The sequence below is a fragment of the Myxine glutinosa genome, unplaced genomic scaffold (genome assembly GCF_964187855.1).
Source record: "Myxine glutinosa unplaced genomic scaffold, kmMyxGlut1.1 SCAFFOLD_153, whole genome shotgun sequence".
NCBI classification, from domain to species: Eukaryota; Metazoa; Chordata; class Myxini; order Myxiniformes; family Myxinidae; genus Myxine; species Myxine glutinosa.
In genome coordinates this window covers 473,773-499,418 of record NW_027616365.1, presented here as the reverse complement: position 1 = coordinate 499,418, position 25,646 = coordinate 473,773, and the positions used below count along the sequence as shown (strand labels likewise).

General features: G+C 42.8%; 1 protein-coding gene across 1 annotated transcript in view; it reads right to left on the bottom strand.

Moving 5' to 3' along the window:
- The window catches only part of LOC137433711 (uncharacterized), a 28,966-nt gene extending 8,526 nt beyond the window's left edge, over nucleotides 1-20,440 (bottom strand). Inside the window, exon 1 of the mRNA XM_078768689.1 lies at nucleotides 18,465-20,440. The gene's annotated coding sequence lies outside the window, so the exon portion shown is untranslated. The remainder of the gene's footprint in view (nucleotides 1-18,464) is intronic.
- Between the last annotated feature and the right edge of the window lie 5,206 nt (nucleotides 20,441-25,646).

Sequence of the window (25,646 nt, the reverse complement as noted above, 5' to 3'; positions counted from 1 at the left end):
ATAAAAAATTAAATAATTAATTGATTACTCAATAAATAATTAATCGATTAATCAATAAATAATTAATAGATGAAATGATTAATCAATAAATCAAAAATATCCTTTATAGCCACATCACCTGGTCACTGTCATGTCCAAATATTCGTTTCCCAGCTCAAAAGGTGCCTGAGATATTGGCCAAATGAGAAAGAAAATAAATAAATGATTAATAATTAAAATAAATAAATAATAATCATAAAAACATTAAATTATTAATCAATTTGGTCAGAGAACACATAAACTACAACTATTTCATCAGAATCTGTAACTTAAAAAAAAAAATTTTTGGTCATTAATCGAATAATTAAATAATTAATCGATTAATCGATTCATTAATAAATCAAAAATATCCTTTGCAGCCAAATCACCTGGTCATTGGCATGTCCAAATATCAGCTTCCTAACTCAAAAGGTGCCTGAGTTAATGGTCAGAAGAGAAAGGAAATTTAATTAATTAAATAAGTACTTAATTAATCGCTAATAATTAAATAACTCTAAATCAAAAAAAAAAATACCGTTTTTGACAAAGGACTTGCTCACTATTGTGCCGAAATTTCAGCTTCCTAGCTCAAAGGATGGCTGAGATATCACCCGGACAACCAAGAAAGAAAACAAGAAAACAAGAAAACAAGAACACAAGAAACCAGAGTGAAAACTGAGTACTTTCTTTCAGCGTGCGTCACTGCTGAGCCCCCTTTGGTGCCCGGCAATGACGATTTGCAATGCCTGGAGATGGCATAGGAAAGGAGCGGTGTACAACAAGAAAGAAAGCAAGAAAACAAACAACCAGAGTGAAAACTGAGTACTCTCTTTCAGCGTGCGTCACTGCCGAGCCCCCTTCGGTGCCCAGCAATGACGATTTGCAATGCCTGGAGATGGCATAGGAAAGGAGTGGTGTACAACAACCAGAGTGAAAACTGAGTACTCTCTTTCAGCGCGTGTCACTGCCGAGCCCCCTTCGGTGCCCAGCAATGACGATTTGCAATGCCTGGAGATGGCATAGGAAAGGAGCGGTGTACAAAAAGAGGGAGCGGAAGACAAGATGGGGAGAAAAGAGGAAGCACACAAACACAACATCCGAGAGCAGGGAGATGTGTGGAAGGGAGAGGGCCCGGGGGGAGGAGGCATGGGAAGGGGGTGGGGGGGAGGGAGAAGTATAAAGCACAAGGACACCAAGGACTTCCAGGACAGAAGTTGGTATTTCAAAAAGTGGATTTGGGGTGAAATTAGCGGGGGTAGAAAAGATAAAGGTTTTGGATGGGGGAAGATAAGAGATGGTGGTGAACAGCTGTTTTAAAGACTTGGAGGGTGGAGTGGGATTGAAGAGAGTGAGGGAGTTTGTTCCAGAGGCGGGAGAAAAGAGGAATGAAGGAGTGAAGGTGAGCAGAGAGTCTTGATTTTGGCAGTTTAACCAAAAGAGGGTTGCAGGCAGATCTTGTGCGACCTGTAGGAATATTTGCGGGACAGAGCCCAGAGAGAGCTGGGGGGGCAAGGCCAGAGAGGAGTCGGTAGAAGACGGAAAGACCACCAACCTGCCTGCGGTGAGTGAGCGAGAGGCCCTTGGAGTTAGCTTCGTCGTGGGAGATTCCAATGATTCTGAATGCTTTGGTTTCAACAGCGCGAAGGCGAGCTAGGTGTGAGGCAGGAGCACCAGCCCAGAGGGGAGAGCAGTATTCCATTGAGCTGCAGATGAAAGCCTTGTATGTGGTGAGGAGCTCAGGTGTGCCAAGGAAGGACTTCGCACGACGGAGGATGCCCAGTCTGCGACTGGCTTTGGAGGCCAGATTTGAAATGTGTTTTTTCCAGGAAAGATCATGGCAGATAGTGAGACCCAAAAGCTTGAGTGACAGAACTTCTTGGAGAGGATTATTCAGAAAGTGGATGGGAGGGTTGTCCAGTCGGTCTTTTCGGAGAGACATCGTAAGAGTGTGAGATTTGTCAGGATTGAAAGACATGGTCCACTTGTTTGCCCAGTCTGTGATTTTGTCAAGGTCTGCAGAGAGTTAGGAGGCTGCAGACTGCCGATCTGAGGGATGAAGAATGGAGCGACAGAGAGTAGAGTCGTCAGCAAAGAGATAGAGAGGATTTTCAAGAGAGTCAGAGAGATCATTGATGAAGACCAGAAAAAGCACAGGGCCCAGAACACTGCCTTGGGGAACTCCAGCCTGAACAGGAAGAGGAGATGAGAGAAACCCATTCAGGGCCACACGTTGACTACGACTAGAGAGGAAGTCCGCCAGCCATGCATATCGGTGCACGATAACAATACCTCGTCTGGAATTCCAATGCCAGACAAGATATATATATATATATATACACGTACATACATACACACACCATGAAACTTGCGAAATTCAAATAAATAATAGTTGCAATGGGACCGGCAATTTGGGAATTTGGAAAATTTGCTAATTTTTTGAAAAATCCGTAATTTGAGGGGGGGGGGGGGGGAACTTAATTTTTGCAATTTTTATTAATGTAAATCGCCCCAAACAAGGCATAAAGCCACTCTAGGTAAGGGGCTAAGGAAAGGTTATAAAAAGACAAGGATAAAGCAAAAAAAAAAAGAAAAGAAATAAGAAAACATTAAAGACAGAAAATAGCAGAAGTGAGGTAAAACCTGATTAAACCTCAAAGATGTAGGAAGTAGGAATCGATATTCCTCTTGAAGCCAAGTAAATCGTCGGATAATAGGAAGCACATTAAAGGTAGTGAATTTCAGAGCGAGACAGCACGAGGGATAAAACTATCTGCATAGCCTTTTGTTCTGCACTTTGGATCAGCTATAGCGTATGGGTGAGCGGAGATGGCAAACCGAGTCTTGCGTCCAAACACTCGTACAGGAGGAACCAAGTTAGAAAAATCCAGCAGAATATTGGCCATTAAATTAAATAACTGTTGAAGAAACCAAGAGCGGAAACTGACCTATGGCGAGAGCGGTTGAAGAGTTGAACCCATCTCCGCACCAAACAAGTTGACTATGCATTTCTGGAACCAATCAAGTGACGACTTTTATATCAAGTTGATGAGCAAGGTGCTCCAGCCCAAAAGGAAAAAAATAAAATAAATAAATTTTAAAAAACAAAAATATTCCATTTGAATATAATGGAGTGCAATTGTTGTGACGGATACCATTTTCCCGATGCCACGAGGGACCTTTCCCACTAACCAAGATGAGCAGAACCTGAAAAAAAGGACAGAAAACTAATTAACTAATTATATTTTTCACCGATTAGGCTTGGTACTGAAGCGTTTTAACAATGGGGTGGGGGGGGGGGCTTTTGATTATGGCAAGTGACCCTCAATTGTTACTGCAGAAGGTCCTTGGACAGAAGGTCTCAGGGGTTTAAGTGTTCTAGAGGATCTACAGGGTCCATTAGGGCCTTAAAGGGTATTATGCTTAAAAAGGGTCAAAAGGTTATTGGGGGTCTAGAGGGCCTTCGGGGTCAAAAGGGTCTTGAGGTTATAAAGGGTCGAGGAGGTAGTAGGGGTCAAAGAGCAGGGGTTCCAAACCCCAGTGCCACAATCCGAACATGAAAACCCCCTAAAAAACCAGGGTTTTGCTTCAAAAGCGTTTTCTCCGACAATTTTTATTGTAAGTACCGGTATAATTTGGGTCTCCATGCGAATAAGATTTCAAATTTAGGGTCGTTGACAAAAAGTTTGGGAACCACTGGGGTAAAGGGTCTTGTGGTTATACAGCGTTTAAAGTCTTAGTGTGATAAAGGCTCTTAGGTGTCGTGGGGGTCTAAAGGGTCTTAAGGCTCTAAATGGTCTTAAGGTATTAAGGGGTTGTGGAATAAATATTCTTATTGACAATATTGCTAAAATATATCTTAATGTGATCTTGTGTAAAATGGAATATGTTGAACTGTTAACTGAGTAAGAGTCTTGGGACTAGAGCCAATATCATTAAAGACAGCATCTGTGTCTGTCAAAATAGCCTTTGTTCCATTTATGGAGCCAGAACAGAAATGTGCTATCTCTGGAATAGTTTTTGTCATCTCTGACAACCCCAGGCCTGGGCAAATTCCCCCTCAGGCAGGTCATAACAAAGTGACCTCTTGGAGGGAGTATGTAGTGTTTTTTAGTTCCCAATATAAACAGTTAACCCAAAAGAGCCAAATAAGGCTTTTGGATGAGAAGCAGATAAGAGACGCTTGCAAGCTCTCATGTCCCAGGGGTATTCTCCCCTGGGTTGACCCCTGCATGCTCGTAAGATCAAAGGAGTTTTTGCTTTATAACGGAGAGAGAGCAACTGGAAATAGAGTGAAACTGGGAGAGCGACTGGACAGGAGTGAAAAACTGAAGACCAGTTGAACTGATCAAGCAACTGGAGAGACTGGTCAACGAGGAGCTCCAGCTACGACCGGCAGAACGACGTCATTAAGATCTAGAATTAGTACGTTTATTTATACAGCAAAAACTCTCAAAAGTCAATAAAACATTGATTTTGTTAAAACGAGTTTCTTGAAGTTTTAGTGGTAGAATAAAGAAATTCGACTACAAATTGGTGGCCAAGTACGAGGATCGACTGCCCAGGTGTGCAAGGTCAGCATCCCATCTTTTGTCGTCTGTGCAGTACGATGTTAATCTGCAAAAATTGTCCAGTTTTGTGCAACTGTTTTGTTTTATTCTGTGTATGTATTATGTGGAAGGTGGGGAAACCACGACGCATACCTCTTTGTGGGAGGACCGCTGGTCCTCCTCGGGGTCTTTAAGGTGTGTAAAAACCCTGGAACATTTCAGAAATCATGACGATTTTTTTTCCAAATTTTTCAAAAAAAAAAAATTCCTTTTTTTTCTCGTTTGTTTTTTTTGGTACATTCTACACCCTGGGGCGTTAGAGAAAGGGTGCTGCATTCGTCCAGTCATGCAAAAACTGAAAAATGGATTTTGTGTATTTCGTATGCTTTTGTGTATTTCTGTTCATTTCACGTGAATTTTGTATATATTTTATAAGTGATCTCAGTTTAATGGTTTGCGTCCTATATCTGCTCAGTTTGGTGGTTAACAACTCATAAGTGTGTTGATTTCCTGTTTAAAATAATGGTTGAGATCCCGATTGGTTGGTACCATAAAAACAAGCAGATTGACGGATGGACATCATTGATTGATGATCATTGACATGGGGGGGGGGGGGGGGGGGAAACAAAGCGATTTTTTAACGATTATCCGAGGGATTTCTTGATAACTAGCGATTTTTTGTAAAAAGCGATTTTTATACAGTGTCTGTGCAGTGCTAAGGGGAAATCGGCTGGTTCGATTTTAAAACATAAATTCCCATTGTGGCACGAATATGGTTTAGCACCTTCATAAGAGTTAATCCGAAACGTGGTAACGCGCGCCAGGCAAATGCACGGACCAATGCTGTATGCACGCTTTCCCAGCTTGGACGTTGGCATGCATGCAGGCAGGTCCCCATAGCAACCACTTGATGTGTGGGAATGCCTCCAGGTCCCGTTGTCCACATATTACATATGGGATCAGAAGCAATTTTTTTTTCTCTTTCAATGTAACCTCTTTCTCATCCCCATCCACATCCACATCATTCATCCTCTTCCGCCCCACCCCCCCAACCTTCCCCCGCCCTCCCCCTCCCTCCTTTCATTTCCTGCCCCCCTCCTTCCCAACTCCTCACCCTCACCCCATCCAAACATTATCCAACTCCCTCCCTGCCCCCCCCCCTTTTCTTCCCTTCTGCGTCCCTTTCCCCTTCCTTTTTTTTTTTCCAAACCTACTTTTTACCTGTATATTTGCACCCTGATTATGATATTCTACTTTTTAGGATTTTTTTTTAATGACGGCGGCCATCTTGGATGACAGCTAAAAATCGTACAATCAGGATACAAATTAATGAGGCAATCCCATGCCACTGGGATACGGAATCTCTAAAAATTAGAATCATGGGATGTACATTTGATAATTTCATATTTTCACCTGTCTTTTCAAAATTTTCAATAAAATAAATTTTTTTCTTCTTTTTTTCATAATTTTCAGTCCTTTTACTTTTTAACACCCACCCGTGATGTGTGGTGAGGTGTTACCTTCCACATTTTAAACTACCCTCTTCTTCGTTTCCCCTACCCCTTCTTTGGTAGAGATCTTATATGGAGGGGTACTTGTTTGGTAGATAAAAGGTACTGCATGTTGGCAGCCAATTTTGTGGCTATTTAGGCCAAACAAATTTGGGAGACAATTGTAATTACATACGTGAGTTACAGATGAGTATTGGGGAGGTCATAAGGGAATTTATTGAAATAACATACTATGACATTTGGCAAGGCAATTAATAGAGGACAAAACAAAAATTCTACCTGTTATGATGAAACAAAAACTTAGATCTGTTTATACATGAATGAATTTTTGTACATGAATTTGTTGACCCTTTAAAGTGTCCTCTCCCCCCCCCCCCCTTCCATTTCCTGCCCCCTCCACCCCAACCTTAACCCTAACCCCATCCTACCATCATCCACCCCCACCAAGTCATGTCATATAACTGATTGTATGCGGCACGTTGCGCTGTGTTTTTGTTTTCTGTTTCTCGGGATCCTATAGGATTGTTGATCCCATATCCCATGTTGATTTAGCATATCACCTTATTATGTGGTCTCTTTGTGTTTTTTGTGTGTGTGGGTATGTACCCTTTATCCTCACCTCTCTTTCTCCCCCCCCCCCCCCCCCCCAAACCATGGCCCCATAGTGCTAAAGAAATGAGTGCGATGATACGACACAGTTGAAGTGCTTAAATGTCACTCGATGAGTGTAATGGTTCGCACAGAAGTTCAAGGCAGGGGACAGGATTAACACAATCTCTGAAAGCCTTGTAAGGAAAACAAGATATAAAACCAAGTTATGAGTGCGACCAATAATACACAGTTATCTTTAGGATAATACAATGAGTGTCGTATTTCGCATAGTATTCACATCCCTAAGGGAGCCCTGCCCCATCCTCCCCCCAGCCTCACTCTTCCCTTGTTTGCTTTCTCCTCCTTCGTTGCATCCTGCCACTCCTCCTACTCTCTTGCCCCACCCTTTTTCCTCCCCTCTTTCCTCCTCTTTTCCCTCGCTCTTTTACCTGTCTTTTACCTGTTTTCACCTTCCATAGTTATTATTGTTTTCTCTCATTGATGAGATTGATCATTGTCATCATGATTGTCATCATTGTTGATCATTGTTGATGTTCATTCTCAAATTTTGTTGATGATGCTGTTTCATTGCTGATTATACCACGTGGATGTGATGATACAGGAAATGTTTGCCTTCTGAAATGGATCATTATGGTATGACTGATTATTATAATGGTTTTACAACCATGACGATTGTTATGATCGTCAGGCATGTGATCATTAGGTTTTCGGTGTGTCATTCATTGGTAGAACATTTCAGGAGTTTTATAACATTTTAATTGTCAAGAACTTTGGGTATCATTCAAAGTGAGACATGTTGTTTTTTCTCTCTCTATTCCCCAATGAACTGGTTCATATCTGTCTGATCAATTTGGCTGATTGTCTCACAAATGAAGGGTTGAGTTGCCTTCAGTGGTTGTTAAACTTGAATTTGTGATCAGACAGGATTGAAAAATATGTCAGATATGATCCAGAGGCAGAACGGTGATTTGTCAATTGACGGCAGATATGGGTCAAAGGTGACGACCGATGATCATATGTCTCCGTCAGTGGATGGAACTGTTTTGGCAACATTGAGAAAAGGCTTAGGTATATAGTTATCTGATTGATTAATGTGATTTATTGATGAATATTGATAAATTGATTGCAATTGAATAATTGAATTGATTTAATCAAATAAGTTGATTGATGGATAAAAAAGTGCGGTCTCAAGAAAGAAGCTTTGAGATATTTGTGAAACATCAATGTGAAGACAACCTTGGAAAACGAGCAAGGTGGTGAGTCTATAGTTATATAGCTATATTATATGTGGTTATTTTCTGTTTGATTCCCCCTCAACAGAACGACTTACTGATCCAGACTCATCTGCAACACCGATCAGTGAGATTGGGGTGTGGAAAAGCCACAGGACAGTGAGACTCTCTGGAAATCACCTGAAGTCATCGATTGAAAAGGTAGAGAGATACTTCCTGGGAGACCACAGAGTGGAGCTTATAGGAATAAGCTAGAAAACAACACATTCAACGCTACTCTGTATAAGGTGGAACAAACTTCAGAGATTTTTGCAGTACACACAGTTGATAGTGGGTACAGGTGTAGTCCGATGTGTAGTCCTAGTAGTTATTTGGTACATTAAGTGAGTACAGAGTGTTACTCACATACAGGCAAAATGGGAAGTGGCCTCTGCAAGGATAAACAAGGTCAATTAGACTCGAGTCAAAGAGGTGCTTGTATCAACTCCATGTATCAGAAATATGGTGCAGGATCACTTAAAGATGTGGAATCCTGGCATGAGTGGACAAAAGGACGAAAAAGGGAATTCCCACAGGATGGCACCTTTGACAGGAACATATTGGAAACACTCAGAGAAGAATTGAAAGCCAGGAAGAGACAGAAGTTCAAGGTAGACTGGCTAGCATTCTATTATTGGGATGTTGAATCCAGGAAATGGGAACAGCAAGAACGGATAATGGACCGAGAACTTAAAATAAAAAGAATACAGGATACATTGGAGGAGATAAATGCACAACTGCCCTCGAAAATAGGAATAAAAGTGAGTTGTCCCATCTGATTCCCATTTGTCTCCCCAAAAAGAACAGTACAGATAATTTTTTTATGGTTCAGGAGATAACCGAAGATCGCAGTGGCAACCCAGGGATCCAGAGATGCAGCCCAATACAAGTGAGCAGGTGAGCAGATCAGGCAATGACAGAAACCAATGTTACAAGTGTGGAAATATGGGACACTGGAAACGACGGTGTCCATATTCAAATAGGAAGACTAGTTCATGGGACAAACCAAGATCAAGGGTACAATGGCTTACCGGTACCTCAGATAACGATTAGGCCTTCATTGCTGCAGATCCCAAATGATGAATGGCCTCAACAGATTCAACAGATTAAAATCATTAGACCAATATGAATAACTGTTGACGCTTCTTGTGTCTGAAAAGTCTGAAAAGTTTTCGGAGCAGGAATGACTTTTACTTTTTGCTTGTTAGCAAATTAATAATTAATTGATCAGATGCCAAAACTGGATATTTTTGGAACATTAACTAAAAGATCCAGAATTAGAGTTCATTCTGGAAGCCTCATATTTGCCAATTATAAATGTGGTTTTAGGGAGCATTTTGGGCAAAACAATTTTTTTTTTTTTTTTTAATGTGTAGCATTGCTTTGCAAATTTTTTGGAAACCAAGTGACAAGCGTCACATGATCATCAGGTAGGAATTTTTGACTATTGTTTTGCATGATTGATAGGTCAGTGGACAACTGACATGTAAATGGATGTATTGTCAAATTTGGATAAATTATTGTGGGAATCGAAAGGGTAATTTCAGTGTGACATTATAGGGGTTTTCTAAAAATAAACTTTTTGTCTTTGTGTATTAGTGTTTCTCAAATTAAAGGATAAATTTTACGAAATTGAAATAAAATTGACACCCATCTTGATCTGTTAATAATGGTTCCAACGCAAACAAATATACATAATGCTTGGGTTTGTGTATGTTTGTGTGTCAATGTTTGTGTTTTTGTTTTTTGTGTGTCAATCTTACAAGATTGTTGAAACCGACAATGTGCTTGTCTGGAAATAGATAGTTTCATGTGGATGGGATCGAATGTCCAGAGAATTCGTAAAATAAAATAGAAATATAATTTGATTATGAACATTATCTCTTTTGTCAAGGGAGATGGAATATAAAGATTTGATGTACTGAGTTATGAGCAGCCATTAATTAATAGTAAAATTGTGAGTAATCTTGGGATTCCATTTTTGATAGAATTTATATGAGAATAAAAGCTATTTATGGATATGAGCTTCATTTAAAAAATGAGGGAGTACAAAATTAGCCAAATTTGGAAGAGGTCTTACACTGACTTCCCAGAGTACTCTGCTCATGGATTTTTGACATATATAAACTTGACTTTTATCAGCATATAAATTGTGCTGTATGTATGGATGTGTCTTAGGCATAGATGATATGGGCAGATAGTAAAGAAAATTTTGCTGAATTGAACTATTGTGAGTTTTAAAACGGAATGCATTGTGAATCTTAAAACCAAGGGGCAGACATGAACGCGCTGTTACGTTTTTTTACACTCAGAACGCGATGTTACGTGTACCTGCAACATATTTTGTTAATCTGCCACACCTATACTGGCATACAGGTGTTAGTAGTATTCACTGGGTGCATGAAATGGATGAGCAACAGTTAGGGGGCGTAAAACCACTTATTTGGATATTTTCTACAAAAGTAGGGGTTTCAATAAGTGGTAGCTGTACACATGGGATTTATCACATTAAGTTATGGAGTTTAAACAAAGTTACTGGTAAACAGAAGGGGAAGGGATAGTAAATAAATTCTTCAATGCTGGGTAAATTAAGTGAGGGATTACAAAGACTTATAAGAGCTATTGTTCTTCCTTATAGCAATAGAAATAAAATTAGATCTGTTTAAAAAATGAATTTGCTGACCCTTTGAAGTTAATTCTTTGAATTGATTGTTTTACTAGTATTTGGAGTTCAAATTGGGAATTGTCTGGTAGAGCTTTGGTTAAAACCTTTGGTTGCGGTATTTTGGAATGAATTCACAGATCATAGGAAGTTGATAAGAATAGAAACGCTTCTATTCGAAAATATCTTCTTCTATTCAGCTTCGAAAAGAGGTCACGTTTTTTCGAAGCTGTTCCATGCGCTCACGCTTTCGAAGCTAAGTGATCTTTCACAATTGTGTTTTTGTCGAGACTGTATCTATATTTCGGTGTGTGTACCTATAGCGTATCTTTAGGAAAATTTTTGGTGCTAATTTTTCGTACATGTATACACAATCGTCGGTTAATGCGTATCGAGTATTCTGAGGCCTAGTAATCGTAGGCTTAGGCTACTGTACCGTCTCCGACCTTGTGGTTTTGTTTTTCTCTCAGCGGTTCGTCGAATGCGCTGCAATTATTTTCGTTCTCTGTTTCGTCCCAGTCGTTCACCCCACACCTCCTTGTTTAATATCTCTACTCAAAAAAAAAAATAAAAAAAATTTCCTTCTCAGATCTTATTCGTTTATTTGTTGTTCTTATTTGTTCGTTCGTTCTTCATTCACGTTGTTCGTGATCATGTGGTTAGAAATGTATAATCTCTCCCCTGAACAACTATTTTCTAATATATTATAACACCTTTTTCTTCTTCTCCTACAAAAGGATGCTTTCGTCTTGCTCACCAAATCTATTCATTCCAAAAAAAAATAAAAATACCATCTCCAACAGTTCCTCTTTTCTACATTCCCCAAACTCTCCAGAACTCCACCCCTCCTCAGCGTCGACGAGTCTGGCATTTCACTCAGGCCAACTGGCACGGTCTTCAAGCAGCCATCAATCATCTGGACTGGTCTCCCATCTCTACCGCCTCTGACATCAACTCATCCTGGGAATTCTTCCAAAGTAAATTGCTCTCTCTCATGCACAGATTTATCCCATCTCGTCTTCAGTTGTCATACCCTTCCTCCCGTCCATGGTACACGGAATCTTGTGGTGAGGCTGTTGCCCTGAAACAACTTGCTTTAGTCTCCTGGAAAGCAAATCCAACGGAAGGAAATCTCATTTCCTTTCACAAAGCCCGAAACAAGTGTGTGTCCACCCTCAGGAGAGCCAAGAAACAATATCTCACCGTTCTCAAGACCGAACTCTATCTGTCCCCCTCTTGCAAATCCTGGTGGCGTCTGGTCAAATCTGTTTCTGGTGTTTGTTCCCCCTCCATCCCCTCCCTCACCTCAAACGGCTTAACGGCTGACTCCGCACGTGAAAAAGCTGAATGCCTCAACTCTGTGTTTGCCTCTAAATCTTGTGTCCCAAACCCATCCCTCTCTGTACCCACCGTACCCAGTCGTACCCAGCTGCTCCTGGACTCTGTGTCCTTTCCTCCTGACAAGGTGGAAGAGTTTCTGTCAACCCTCGACTCTGATTCTGCAACTGGTCCTGACGGCATCAGCCCACGTGTCCTAAAATCATGTTCTTCCGCTCTTTCACTCCCTCTCTCTGTTCTCTTCACCCTCTCTTTTGCTCAAGGTCATCTGTCATCTGCTTGGAAATCAGCCAACATCACCGCTTTGCACAAAAAAGGTGCAAAAACAGATCCTAGCAATGACAGACCAATCAGCCTTCTCCCAATTATCAGCAAAGTCATGGTATCCATCATTGCTTCAGATATGAAATCTTTCCTCTTCTCCAATGGCTTGATCTCTGATCATCAATTTGGTTTCAGACCTGGTCACTCTACTCTGGACATGCTGCTTCTGCTTTCTCAACAATGGATGGAGGTCCTCAACACCAAACAGGAAATTAGAGCTGTCTCCCTTGACATTTCACATGCCTTTGATGCGGTCTGGCACCCTGCTCTGCTCACCAAACTCTCCTCCTTTGGTATCCATGGAAATTTCCACGCATGGCTGGCGGACTTCCTCTCTGGTCGTAGTCAACGTGTGGCCCTGAATGGGTTTCTCTCATCTCCTCTTCCTGTTCAGGCTGGAGTTCCCCAAGGTATTGTTCTGGGCCCTGTGCTTTTTCTGGTCTTCATCAATGATCTCTCTGACTCTCTTGAAAATCCTCTCCATCCCTTTGCTGACGACTCTACTCTCTGTCGCTCCATTCCTCATCCCTCAGATCAGCAGTCTGCAGCCTCCTCACTCTCTGCAGACCTGGACAAAATCACAGACTGGGCAAACAAATGGAACATGTCTTTCCATCCTGATAAATCTCACACTCTTACGATGTCTCTCCAAAAAGACCGACTGGACAACCCTCCCATCCACTTTCTGAATAATCCTCTCAAAGAAGTTCTGTCACTCAAGCTTTTGGGTCTCACTATTTGCCATGATCTTTCCTGGGAAAACCACATTTCAAATCTGGCCTCCAAAGCCAGTCGCCGACTGGGCATCGTCCGTCGTGCGAAGTCCTTCCTTGGCACACCTGAGCTCCTCACCACATACAAGGCTTTCATCCGCAGCTCTATGGAATACTGATCTCCCCTCTGGTCTGGTGCTCCTGCCTCACACCTAGCTCGTCTTCACGCTGTTGAAATGAAAGCGTTCAGAATCATTGGAATCTCCCGCGATGAAGCTAACTCCAAGGGCCTTTCACTCACTCACCTCAGGCAGGTTGGTGGTCTTTCCGTCTTCTACTGACTCCTCTCTGGCCTTGCCCCCCCAGCTCTCTCTGGGCTCTGTCCCCCAAATATTCCTACAGGTCGCACAAGATCTGCCTGCAACCCTCTTATGGTCTAACTGCCAAAATCAAGACTCTCTCCTCACCTTCGCTCCTTCATTCCTCTTTTCTCCCGCCTCTGGAACAAACTCCCTCACTCTCTTCAATCCCACTCCACCCTCCAGGTCTTTAAAACAGCTGTTCACCACCATCTCTTATCCTCCCCCATCCAAAACCTTGATCTTTTCTACCCCCACTAATTTCGGTCCCCTTGTGTTTTATACCTCTCCCCCCCCCCCCCCTTCCCATGCCTCCTCCCCCCAAGCCCTCTCCCTCCCACACTTCTCCCTGCTCTCAAATGTTGTGGTTGTGTGCTTCCCCTTGTCTCCCCATCTTGTCTTCCGCTCCCTCTTTTTGTATATTTTGTTTGTCTGGTTGTTTTGTTTGTGAAATAAATGTTAGCTCTTTCACGAGCCTCGATTCAGTATACAAAAAAAAAAAAAAAAAAAAAAAAAAAAAAAAGGACCCCGGGAGATAGGGGGATCAGGATAAGACAAATAATCAGATTTATGTTACATATTAAGGGATGTTTCTTTATTTACCTTTTAGGAAGTTTGTTAGTTTGGTATATAATGTTGAATGTCATTGACATATAATTATGTTATAGGTATGAACATATACAAGGGGTAGCTCACATGTTTTACAGATGGATACAGGTGGGACAAAGGGAAAGACCTTATCAAGACAAGCCGACAAATCAGGGGAAAACAGAGACTTCTACTTCGGATACTCCTTGAAAATGGTGATATTCATCCTAGGAATGAGTTCTCTAGTAGTGGGGACTCTGTGTTGCATGCATTACTTCGGGGTAATGAGAGAACAACAAGCAACATTGGTGGCCGACATGCAGATATATGATTATGCGGTATGACATAAACAAAGGAGAAGTTTGATGGAAGATAGGGACACACCTTTAAAACCCGATGGATTACACGGGATTAATACTTTTTTACATTTAGCCCACACAAGGGCTGATATAGCAAATGAAAGTAATTGTTAGATATGCACACAAATGCCACATTCTAGTGAGAACGGAGTACCATTGGAGGCAGTTCCTTTTGGTTGGGAGGAATTATGTAGTCGCTTCCCAAAGAGGTTGGTAGCAACAAAACCTCATTTACCAATGGCGATGATGCTAGGGGATGTTGGTTGGGAAAAAGGGGGATATCAATGTGAGGAATTTGCAGACAGTTATAGGCCTACCCTGGTTTTGGGCTAGCGGCTAGGGTGCCAGCTTAGGATCCTAGGATCCTGGGTTTGGAATCCCGGTCGATCGCTGAATTAACACCAGGGGGGTTGACTCAGCCTGTCATCCTTCCGAGGTCGGCTAATTGAGTACCAGTTCACTGGTAATTCCCTGCTTGTCGTAAAAGGCGACAAAAAGGGTTGGCGTCAGGAAGGGCATCCGGCCGTAACACATTGCTTCAAAAAGGGGACCAAAAAACAACAACAACCATGGTTCCCGAAAAAGGCCAACCCCCGCTTTGCAGGGAAAAATGGCCTCTAAAGGTGTTTTATTTATTTATTTATAGGCCTAAATATGACAATGAAGTTATGCCCCCCTCCGTAACTATTCAACAACAAATAAAAGGGCTCCTATGTTTCAGCCGACATCGAACCAAAGAGAATGATAAGTTTATGGGAAACTCCACCTGCCACCATTATAGTTACGAGTTGGACTATATGAGATTGCTTGTCCCAGTAAGGGACACTAGCTTAAAGATGATATCTTTGTTTTGGGAAGGAACTTGGACAACAGATACTACATGGACCTATAATAATACATATTTTATATGTGGACACAAGGCGTATGCGTATCTCCCACTGACATGGTCAGGATCATGTTTTCTTGGTTTTGTACTTCCACACATGCGCTTGTTAACAACGTCACCAATGCGTATCCTGCATTCTAGGCAGAAAAGAACTGTTAGTTTGGGAGAATGGGTTGGAATGGTAGTATTTCCATTTTATGGAACCTGGAAGGCAGGAAATGAACTACGGCAAATGGCATTGGCTATAGAAACATTGGCAAATAAAACAGCTAGTGGATTGACACAACTTACAAGTGAGCTGGTAGCGACAAGAACCATGGCATTACAAAATCGTATGGCATTAGATATGCTGTTAGCAGAAAAAGGAGGTACATGCGCAGTGATTGGTACAGATTGTTGTACATACATACCTGATAATTCGGGAGACGTTTATAACATAGCCAATACAATAAGATGAGAGGGAGCAAAATATCACGATTATGTGAAAGGGGGTGCCTTTGCATGGCTGGAAAACACATTGGGAGGAGTAGCAGCTGAGATACTCCAATACTTGTTCATTGGATTAGTAGTTATATTGGCAATAGTTTTAATGGTGGCTTGCTTGAAAACCTTCGTGACGGTGGGTTTGAATAAGATAACAAACAACACTATGATAGTGCAAGCAGCCACAAAAGAGGAAATAAAAGACGCAACAAATGAGGAAATAAATGTGGAACCACAAGAGGAAGACTTCTATGGCGACATGAATACTGAGATTCAAAGATTGAATCAAGTGATGTTGCAAATGAATACAGGAGAGTTAAAATAAGGGCATAACACAATGTTGTGAATTGTGTCCGTTTTACAAGATCGATGAACTCATATCACCACAAGTTACACTGTTAAAGAAAAACAAAAAGTGGGGAGGACTATGATAATAATACATTATGCATAGTTTGCTTGTTTGCAAGACTTGTTGGGAATTAGATATTCCTGTTTGTGATTTCAATCATATATACTCATTATTAATGCATTTATTTTCTTTGAGTTGTGTTACAATACCTGCATGAGTTTAATTTGTGAATTATATTAACCTGAAAGCAATTGTGGATGCTATTCTTAGTTTAGTAGTATAAAACACATACCTGATTTGAATATTATTCGTGTGAAGTTGTTATAAGATATACATGATGAGTTAAAAAAATATATATATAGTGATTTCATGTTATGATGTACCCCATCTGATTCAATCTGTGTGGAGAGCAGATATAAATGTGGCTGAGTAAAGGAAAGACAAGTTCACATCCCAAATGGAGTGATAACGACATGTGGGAAGAAGTTTGAGAAAGGAAAATTTGTGAAGAAATGAAGTTAATCTTGGCATACACCCTCCTTCTCAAAGAATGATGAAGACATACTCCTTTGTAAGATGGATGTTTACCTTCACCAAGGGAAAATTATGTGACCATTTGTCTGGATCACACTGCAACATATGAAAAAGGGCGATCACTTACTTTTGTTCGAATACCTCGAACATTCATCACATCAGCAATTGCAGGACGATGACATTTTACCTGCAACTTCTACGGGATGCGGTGACGTGTGTCATTACTTCAGCAACTTCCGGGGAGCCAGCATGGAGCTGCAAGCGAACGGCTGCGCCTTTTCCTTCACAACAGCTGTGCACGATTCTGCTGGTTGCTCCTGGTATGGACCATGGACGACTTGAACACCATGGTCCCAACATCATTGTGGATGCATCTGGCGTCCCTGCTCCACATCTTGCTGGCCAATCAACATCACATCAACACTTGCTCCATACTCACGATGAGTGGGGAGGCAAGTCGACTACAACTGGATGGAGGCCTTGTTCAAATCTACTATGGCTCACAGCAAGAGTGGCAAGGATGATGCGTGGAAAGCAGGGTCAGTTTATGACTCTGCCCAGCTATCACAACAGCAGAAAATCCTACGCAAATAGTGTAGGTGCTATGAAGACATCAGAAGAAAAATGTTTCATGCTTGAATTTCAAACACAAGTGATCAGCCCCTTTTTTTCAAACAAAGAAAGTCAATATTTGATTGAGGGCAAACGTTTTGCCAAATGTTGCAGACGCTTTATTATTTTAATGATGAACTGAAATTATTGTGTTTTGGTAAAGGTGAAATGTTTTGTGATCTTTATGCAAATGAGTTGAATTGAATTATCAGCATGAAAAGAGACAATGAACAAGGAAATGTTTTGTGATCACAATTCTTCCAGAATGACGGTGTATGCCTTAGGAAATTGAATTACCAAATTGGTGGTTTGAATATTTAATGTGGTAATGTTTAGATTAATGGTTAATATAAACAAAAAGAAAAAATCAGGGACTGTGGAATAAATATTCTTATTGACAATATTGCTAAAATATATCTTAATGTGATCTTGTGTAAAATGGAATATGTTGAACTGTTAACTGAGTAAGAGTCTTGGGACTAGAGCCAATATAATTAAAGACAGCATCTGTGTCTGTCAAAATAGCCTTTGTTCCATTTATGGAGCCAGAACAGAAATGTGCTATCTCTGGAATAGTTTTTGTCATCTCCGACAACCCCAGGCCTGGGCAAATTCCCCCTCAGGCAGGTCATAAGAAAGTGACCTCTTGGAGGGAGTATGTAGTTTTTTAGTTCCCAATATAGACAGTTAACCCAAAAGAGCCAAGTAAGGCTTTTGGATGAGAAGCAGAGACGCTTGCAAGCTCTCATGTCCCAGGGGTATTCACCCCTGGGTTGACCCCTGCATGCTCGTAAAATCAAAGGAGTTTTTGCTTTATAATGGAGAGAGAGCAACTGGAAATAGAGTGAAACTGGGAGAGCGACTGGAGAGGAGTGAAAAACTGAAGACCAGTTAAACTGGTCAAGCAACTGGAGAGACTGGTCAACAACGAGAAGGAGCTCCAGCTACGACCGGCAGAACGACGTCATTAAGATCTGGAATTAGTACGTTTATTTATACAGCAAAAACTCTCAAAAGTCAATAAAACATTGATTTTGTTAAAACGAGTTTCTTGAAGTTTTAGTGGTAGAATAAAGAAATTCGACTACAGAGCCTTCATGGTGTCAAAAGGTATAAAGGGGTCTGGAACTCTTTTTGTAGTATAGAAGTACGGTAAAACAGCAAACTTGTCTTCCTATCAATGTTCCGACTAGTGTTCAAAATATAACATTCAATTGAGATAAAGTTGTTCCTCCATCATAAACTGACGTTTGTGGACAGAAAGACAGACAGAGAGACAAAGTGTACCACTTGCTTACCCCCACTTTTCGCTTCGCTCATTCCAGGTAATTGAGGTGCGTGTCCAGTGCCCGTTTAGGTTCCAGGTTGAAAGAACCGCCTTCAGAGAACATTTTTCTTCGCAGAGCAGGGGTTGGTCTTTTTCGGGCACCGTGCCCCTTTTTGAAGCAATGTTTTATGGCCTGATGCCCTTCCTGCGGCCAACCCTGTTAGTCGCCTCTTACGACACGCAGGGAATTACCAGTGAGCTGGTACTCGATTTGCCGACCTCGGAAGGATGACAGGCTGAGTCAACCACCTGGTGTTAATTCAGCGATCAACCGGGATTCGAACCCAAGGATCCCAAGCGGGCACCCTAACCGCTAAGCCCACACCAGGCTAGGTTCCAGGTTGGCACAACACAATAAACCTAACCCAATCCAGAGTAACAGAGAAATCCAATTCACCTCAAAAGGAAACATGACGTACGAAGGAAGCAAAAAACGAGAAAGATTTATGCTTTTATTTCACAAAGCAGCCGATTAAAATTCGGGCAGAAATGAAAGAAAAACGTATAAAAGTTTAAAACGACGATGAATGTGCCATGCGCTACAGACCTGTTGAACAGTCGATGGAGGATGGCACATACAGACACACCCCATCTCTCTTGTAAAGACAAAAATCCTCTCGTTAAGAGTATTTTTAAATTTCAAAGATAAAATGCTGGTTTACCACACTCTACCAAAAATCGACCACTCGTTCTGGATCAAGTGGCTGGCCTTCTTGTGTGTGCAGGTGGACATAAATGGGTATGCGTTCCGAAACACACAAGACATTGAACTGTAAGTTTCGAACCCAATTAGAGCAAAGTGAAAGAGGTTCCACTGCACTGCTTATTACTGTAAACTCCTGCATTTTCGCAGCAAAGCTCATTTAAGTCGGTAAAAATAAAATAAACGAGAACTGCCACTTTAAAACTGCTGGCAGTGATGACCGATTTACTCGCACCCACTTTTGAGACAACCCCACTTTTGATACAACCCCACTTTTGAGACAACCCCACTTTTGATACAACCCCACTTTTGATACAACCCCACTTTTGATACAACCCCACTTTTGATACAACCCCACTTTTGATACAACACCACTTTCATTGGACATGCTGTGACACAACCCCCTTGGATACAACCCCGACACACACACACACACACATCCCCCCCACACACACCCCTCCCCCACATGCACACCCCTACACACACACACACACACACACACACACACACACACACACACACACACACACACACACACACACACACACACACACACACACCAATTTGACCAAATCTGTTTCATTCGTTTGTTAATATTCCTCACCTATTGACAAATCTTCAATTGGAATTTCATTTAGGGTTGAAATGACTGCGGGAGATCGTGTGATAGTGATCACATTCTGGAAGGACAAAACGGTGCGTTTCTTCTTCTTTCAACAATAAAGACTTATAGCTTCGAGACCGTACATCCAATCATCTTGACAAAAAATTTTGTTTGACGAATTCTAACCTCTTAACGTTAGCATTTTTAATATACTCGATACACATGTCTTTTGTTCCCATTGCAGAGTTCTTTGGAATGAGCCATTCATCAAATTTTTCCATTGAGCCGTTTCGGAGATACAGCGGGGCAAAGTTGAATGTGTTTTACAAGATGGCGCCCATACCACGTGACCTATGACGTCATAATTAGCATTAAAAAATTATACCAGCAGAGACGATCATTTGATGAAATTTCCTGTCAATCTGACCAAGGGTTGCTGAGAACATTAATTATGAAGTTTTCAGAGGTGCAAAATACGGTGGAAGAATAATAATAACTAGAACTGCCACTTAAAAACTGCTGGCAGTGATGACCGGTTTACTCGCACCCACTTTTCATACAACCCCACTTTTCATACAACCCCACTTTCATTGGACATGCTTTGACACAAACCCCTTGGATGCAACCCAGACACACACACACACACACATCCCCCCTACCCCAACCCACACCCCTCCCCCCAAACGCACACCCCTCCAAACACACACACACCAACGCCAACCCCCACCCCCCCGCCTATACAGACACATCTCTCCACCCCCACACACACACCCCACCCCTAACACACACACACACACACACACACACACACACACACACACACACACACACCTCGTTTTTTCATTTCTGTTCCTCAGAATTCTATCCCTCTCTTTCATTCACAAACACACACACACAGAGACACACACACACACACACACACACACACACACACACACACACACATACACACACACACACACAGAGACACACAGACAACCCCCCCTCCTCCACACACAAATCCAACCCCCCCCCTCCTCCACACACACACCCCAACACCCCCCCACCCCCCAACATACACACATATCCACCCCCCCCCCCACACACACACGCACATCCCCACACCCACACACACGCATATCCACATATACACACACACACAGAAACACACACCCCCACCCCCAACACACACACAAACACACACACACACAACCCCTCCACCCACACACACATCCAACCCCCCCTCCTCCACACACACACCCCAACACCCCCCCACCCCCCAACATACACACATATCCACCCCCCCCCCCCCACACACACACACACATTCCCTCTATCCCCCACCCACATACACACACATAAACACACATCCACCGCCCCCCCCCCACCACACACACACACCAGCCCCCCCCCCACACACACACACACCAGCCCCCCCCCCCACACACACACACACACATCCCTCCCCCCCCCCACACCCACATACACATCCACACATGTCAATCCATGCATTGATTGCAGAAAAAGCTATTTTAAAAAGAAAATTAGCCAGAAATTGCAGAGACAGAATTATTTATTTTATCTAAGAAGCCAAAGGATTCTTCTTCTTCTTTAGTTTCTCACTTTGTGTGAAATGCGATAAAGTTTAAAAAAGTCAGAATTTGACCAAATCTGTTTCATTCGGTTATTAATATGCTTCTTCTATTGACAAATCTGCAATTGGAATTTCATTTGAGGTTGAAATGACCGCGGGAGATCGTGTGATAGTGATCAAGTCCTGGAAGGACATCTTCTTCTTCAGTTGCTCAAAAATTTGTGTTGAATGCGATCAAGTTTTAAAAAGTCAGAATTTGACCAAATCTGTTTCATTCGTTTGTTAATATGCCTCTTCTATTGACAAATCTGCAATTGGAATTTCATTTGAGGTTGAAATGACCGCGGGAGATCTTGTGATAGTGATCACGTCCTCGAAGGACATCTTCTTCTTTAGTAGCTCAAAACTTTGTGTCGAATGCGATCAAGTGAAAAAAAGTCAGAATTTGACCAAATCTGTTTCATTCGTTTGTTAATATGCCTCATCTGGGCAGGGATTTTCGAAGCTCCACACGGTCTCCACGTTTTTCGAAGTTAAGTCTGTTCACAATTGTATTTTGTCGAAACTGTATTTATCTTTCGGTGTGTGAAGTTATTGTGTGCAACTTTGGTTGTTTCTCGGTGTTTATCTTTCATAAATTGATCGTCTGTTTGCCGCGTCGCGAGCAAGGCCTTTGCCGCGTCACGAACGATATGAAATCGAAGTTAAGTGTTTGTTCCCATTTGTATTTTCGTTAAAACTGTATTTATTTATGGTGTTGTACGTATATTGTGTCCCGACGAAGATTTTTCGGTGCAAATCCTTCATGCCTGTATTGAAAATCGTGTTAATTTGTGTCGTGTCTTGAGGTCTTGTACAGTGTACACTGTACAACCTTGAGGCTTTGTTTTTTTCTCGCAGCGGTCCGTCGTTTGTGATCCAATAACTTTCGTTCTCTGTATTCGCAGTCTTTTCACTCATAGCCTACTTCCTTGTGTAAATCTCAACTCAAAAAAAAAAACAAAAAACATTTCCTTCTCTGTTCTCATTCGTTTATTCATTCTTATTCGTTCGTTCGTTCTTCGACCCGTGTTTCTCCCCCATTTCCCCAGATAGTTTTCACTGTTATTAACCTTCAATGTTTACACTTTCCCCTCAAGTTATGTATTCCGTAATATATTATAACACCTTTTTCTTCTTCTTTAAAAGGCTGCTTTCGACTTGCTCACCAAATCAATTCATCCCCAAAAAAATATCCATCTCCTATAGTGCCCTTTTTCTACATTCCCTAAACTCTCCTGCACTCCATCCTCCATCCAGCGTCCTTAAACGTATTTTTAACTCGAAGGTCACAAGAAACTCATTTTGCAATAAATGTTCGTTTCCCATAAATCGTACACTTTCTAAAATCCAATCTCACCCCTCCCCTCCAAATCTTCCCCATAACCCCTCCCCTCCAAATCTTCCCCATCACCCCTCCCCTCCAAATCTTCCCCATCACCCATCCCTTTCAAATCTCCCCCCTTGCCCCCTCCCTCCTAAACTACCCCCTCACCCCTCCCCGCCAAGATGCCTCCTCGCCCCTCCCCTCCTAGACTCCTCCCTCACCCCTCCCCTCCAAATCTCCCCCATATCCCATCCCTTTCAAATCCCTCCCCTTGTCACTTCCCTCCCAAACTCCCCCCTTGCCCCTCCCCTTCAAATCTCCCCACCCTCATTGCTTCTCAATTTCCCCCCTCTCACTCCCACTCCTCAAAGCGTCCTCCCCGCTTCTTCCCCCTTCCAACTCTCACCTCCATCTCCCCCAACCTTCTGCCTCGCTCTTCCCCCTCCTCAAATAACACCTCATTGTGCCTCACCCAATCACCATCAAACCTTTTGTCCGCCCCATCCTTCCCTTTCTCCGAGCTATTCTGCAATCTCTGACACACCTTCAACAGCTCTCCCTACCTCTTCCACCTCTTCCACATCTTACCCTACCCCTCCTACCCCCTGTTCTGTATCTGATGCTCCCCCTTCCTCTTCATTAACGGTATGGACCTCAAACATCCGGGGCCTTCGTTCAAACTTAACTGATCTCTCCATACAGGTTGCTTCTGTCAAACCAGACGTGATCTGCTTAACAGAAACTTTCCTCCTTTATGATGTCTCTGATTCCTTAGTATCTCTCCCGGGCTACTCCCTCCTCCGGTATGATAGACCTGAGCCTCGTCCTGGAGGTGGGGGTGCTATCTTTATCAAAAACTCTCTTCCTCACTCGCCCTGCACTGCACTCTCTCCACCTCACCCCCAGGAATACCTCTGGCTACGGCTTCCCCTTCGCTCCCACCTCTTGTTCATATGTGTGTTGTACCGTCCACCAAACAGTGATGACTCCATCTACATCTCGCTGTCTGATAATATGGACCAACTTCTATCTACTCATCCCAACTCTCTCTTCCTCATATGTGGTGATTTCAACTGTCATCATGCCAGTTGGCTGGGTGTGGGTACCTCTCTCACCAGCCATGGCTCATCAGCAAAGGACTTCTGCGACTCACTGGGACTGACACAATCTGTCAATTTCCCGACCCGGATCTCAGTCAACGGAACATCTTCTCTTCTGGACTTGGTTATGACTAACTTCCCTGAAAATGTCTGCTGCTCTTCTTCTGCTCCAATCGGATCATCTGATCATGTCCTTGTTAAAGTGGACATCTCTCTGACCATCCTCAGGGAGCCTGCTCAGTGTCGACGAGTCTGGCATTTCACTCAGGCCAACTGGCACGGTCTTCAAGCAGCCATCAATCATCTGGACTGGTCTCCCATCTCTACCACCTCTGACATCAACTCATCCTGGGAATTCTTCCAAAGTAAATTGCTCTCTCTCATGCACAGATTTATCCCATCTCGTCTTCAGTTGTCATACCCTTCCTCCCATCCATGGTACACGGAATCTTGTGGTGAGGCTGTTGCCCAGAAACAACTTGCCTTAGTCTCCTGGAAAGCAAATCCAACGGAAGGAAATCTCATTTCCTTTCACAAAGCCCGAAACAAGTGTGTGTCCACCCTCAGGAGAGCCAGGAAACAATATCTCTCCGTTCTCAAGACCGAACTCTCTCATCTGTCTCCCTCTTCCAAATCCTGGTGGCATCTGGTCAAATCTGTTTCTGGTGTTTGTTCCCCCTCCATCCCATCCCTTACCTCAAACGGCTACACAGCTGACTCCGCACGTGAAAAAGCTGAATGCCTCAACTCTGTCTTTGCCTCTAAATCTTGTGTCCCAAACCCATCCCTCTCTGTACCCACCATACCCAGTCGTACCCTGCTGCTCCTGGACTCCGTGTCCTTTCCTCCTGACAAGGTGGAAAAGTTTCTGTCAACCCTCGACTCTGATTCTGCAACTGGACCCGACGGCATCAGCCCACGGGTCCTAAAATCCTGCTCTGCCACTCTATCTCACCCTCTCTCTGTTCTCTTCACCCTCTCTTTTGCTCAAGGTCAACTGCCATCTGCTTGGAAATCAGCCAACATCACCGCTTTGCACAAAAAAGGTGCAAAAACAGATCCTAGCAACTACAGACCAATCAGGCTTCTCCCAATTATCAGCAAAATCATGGAATCCATCATTGCTTCGGATATGAAATCTTTCCTCTTCTCCAATGGCTTGATCTCTGATCATCAATTTGGTTTCAGACCAGGTCACTCTACTCTGGACATGCTGCTTCTGCTGTCTCAACCATGGATGGAGGTCCTCAATGCCAAACAGGAAATTAGAGCTGTCTCCCTCGACATATCACGTGCCTTCGACACGGTCTGGCACCCCGCTCTGCTCACCAAACTCTCCTCCTTTGGTATCCATGGAAATCTCCACGCATGGCTGGCGGACTTCCTCTCTAGTCGTCGTCAACGTGTGGCCCTGAATGGGTTTCTCTCATCTCCTCTTCCTGTTCAGGCTGGAGTTCCCCAAGGCAGTCAGTGTTCTGGGCCCCATGCTTTTTCTGGTCTTCATCAATGATCTCTCTGACTCTCTTGAAAATCCTCTCTATCTCTTTGCTGATGACTCCACTCTCTGCCGCTCCATTCCTCTTCCCTCAGATCGGCAGTCTGCAGCCTCCTCACTCTCTGAAGACTTGGACAAAATCAGAGACTGGTCAAACAAGTGGAACATGTCTTTCAATCCTGACAAATCTCACACTCTTACTATGTCTCTCCGAAAAGATCGACTGGACAACCCTCCCATCTACTTTCTCAACAATCCTCTCCAAGAAGTTCTGTCGCTCAAGCTTTTGGGTCTCACTATCTGCCATGATCT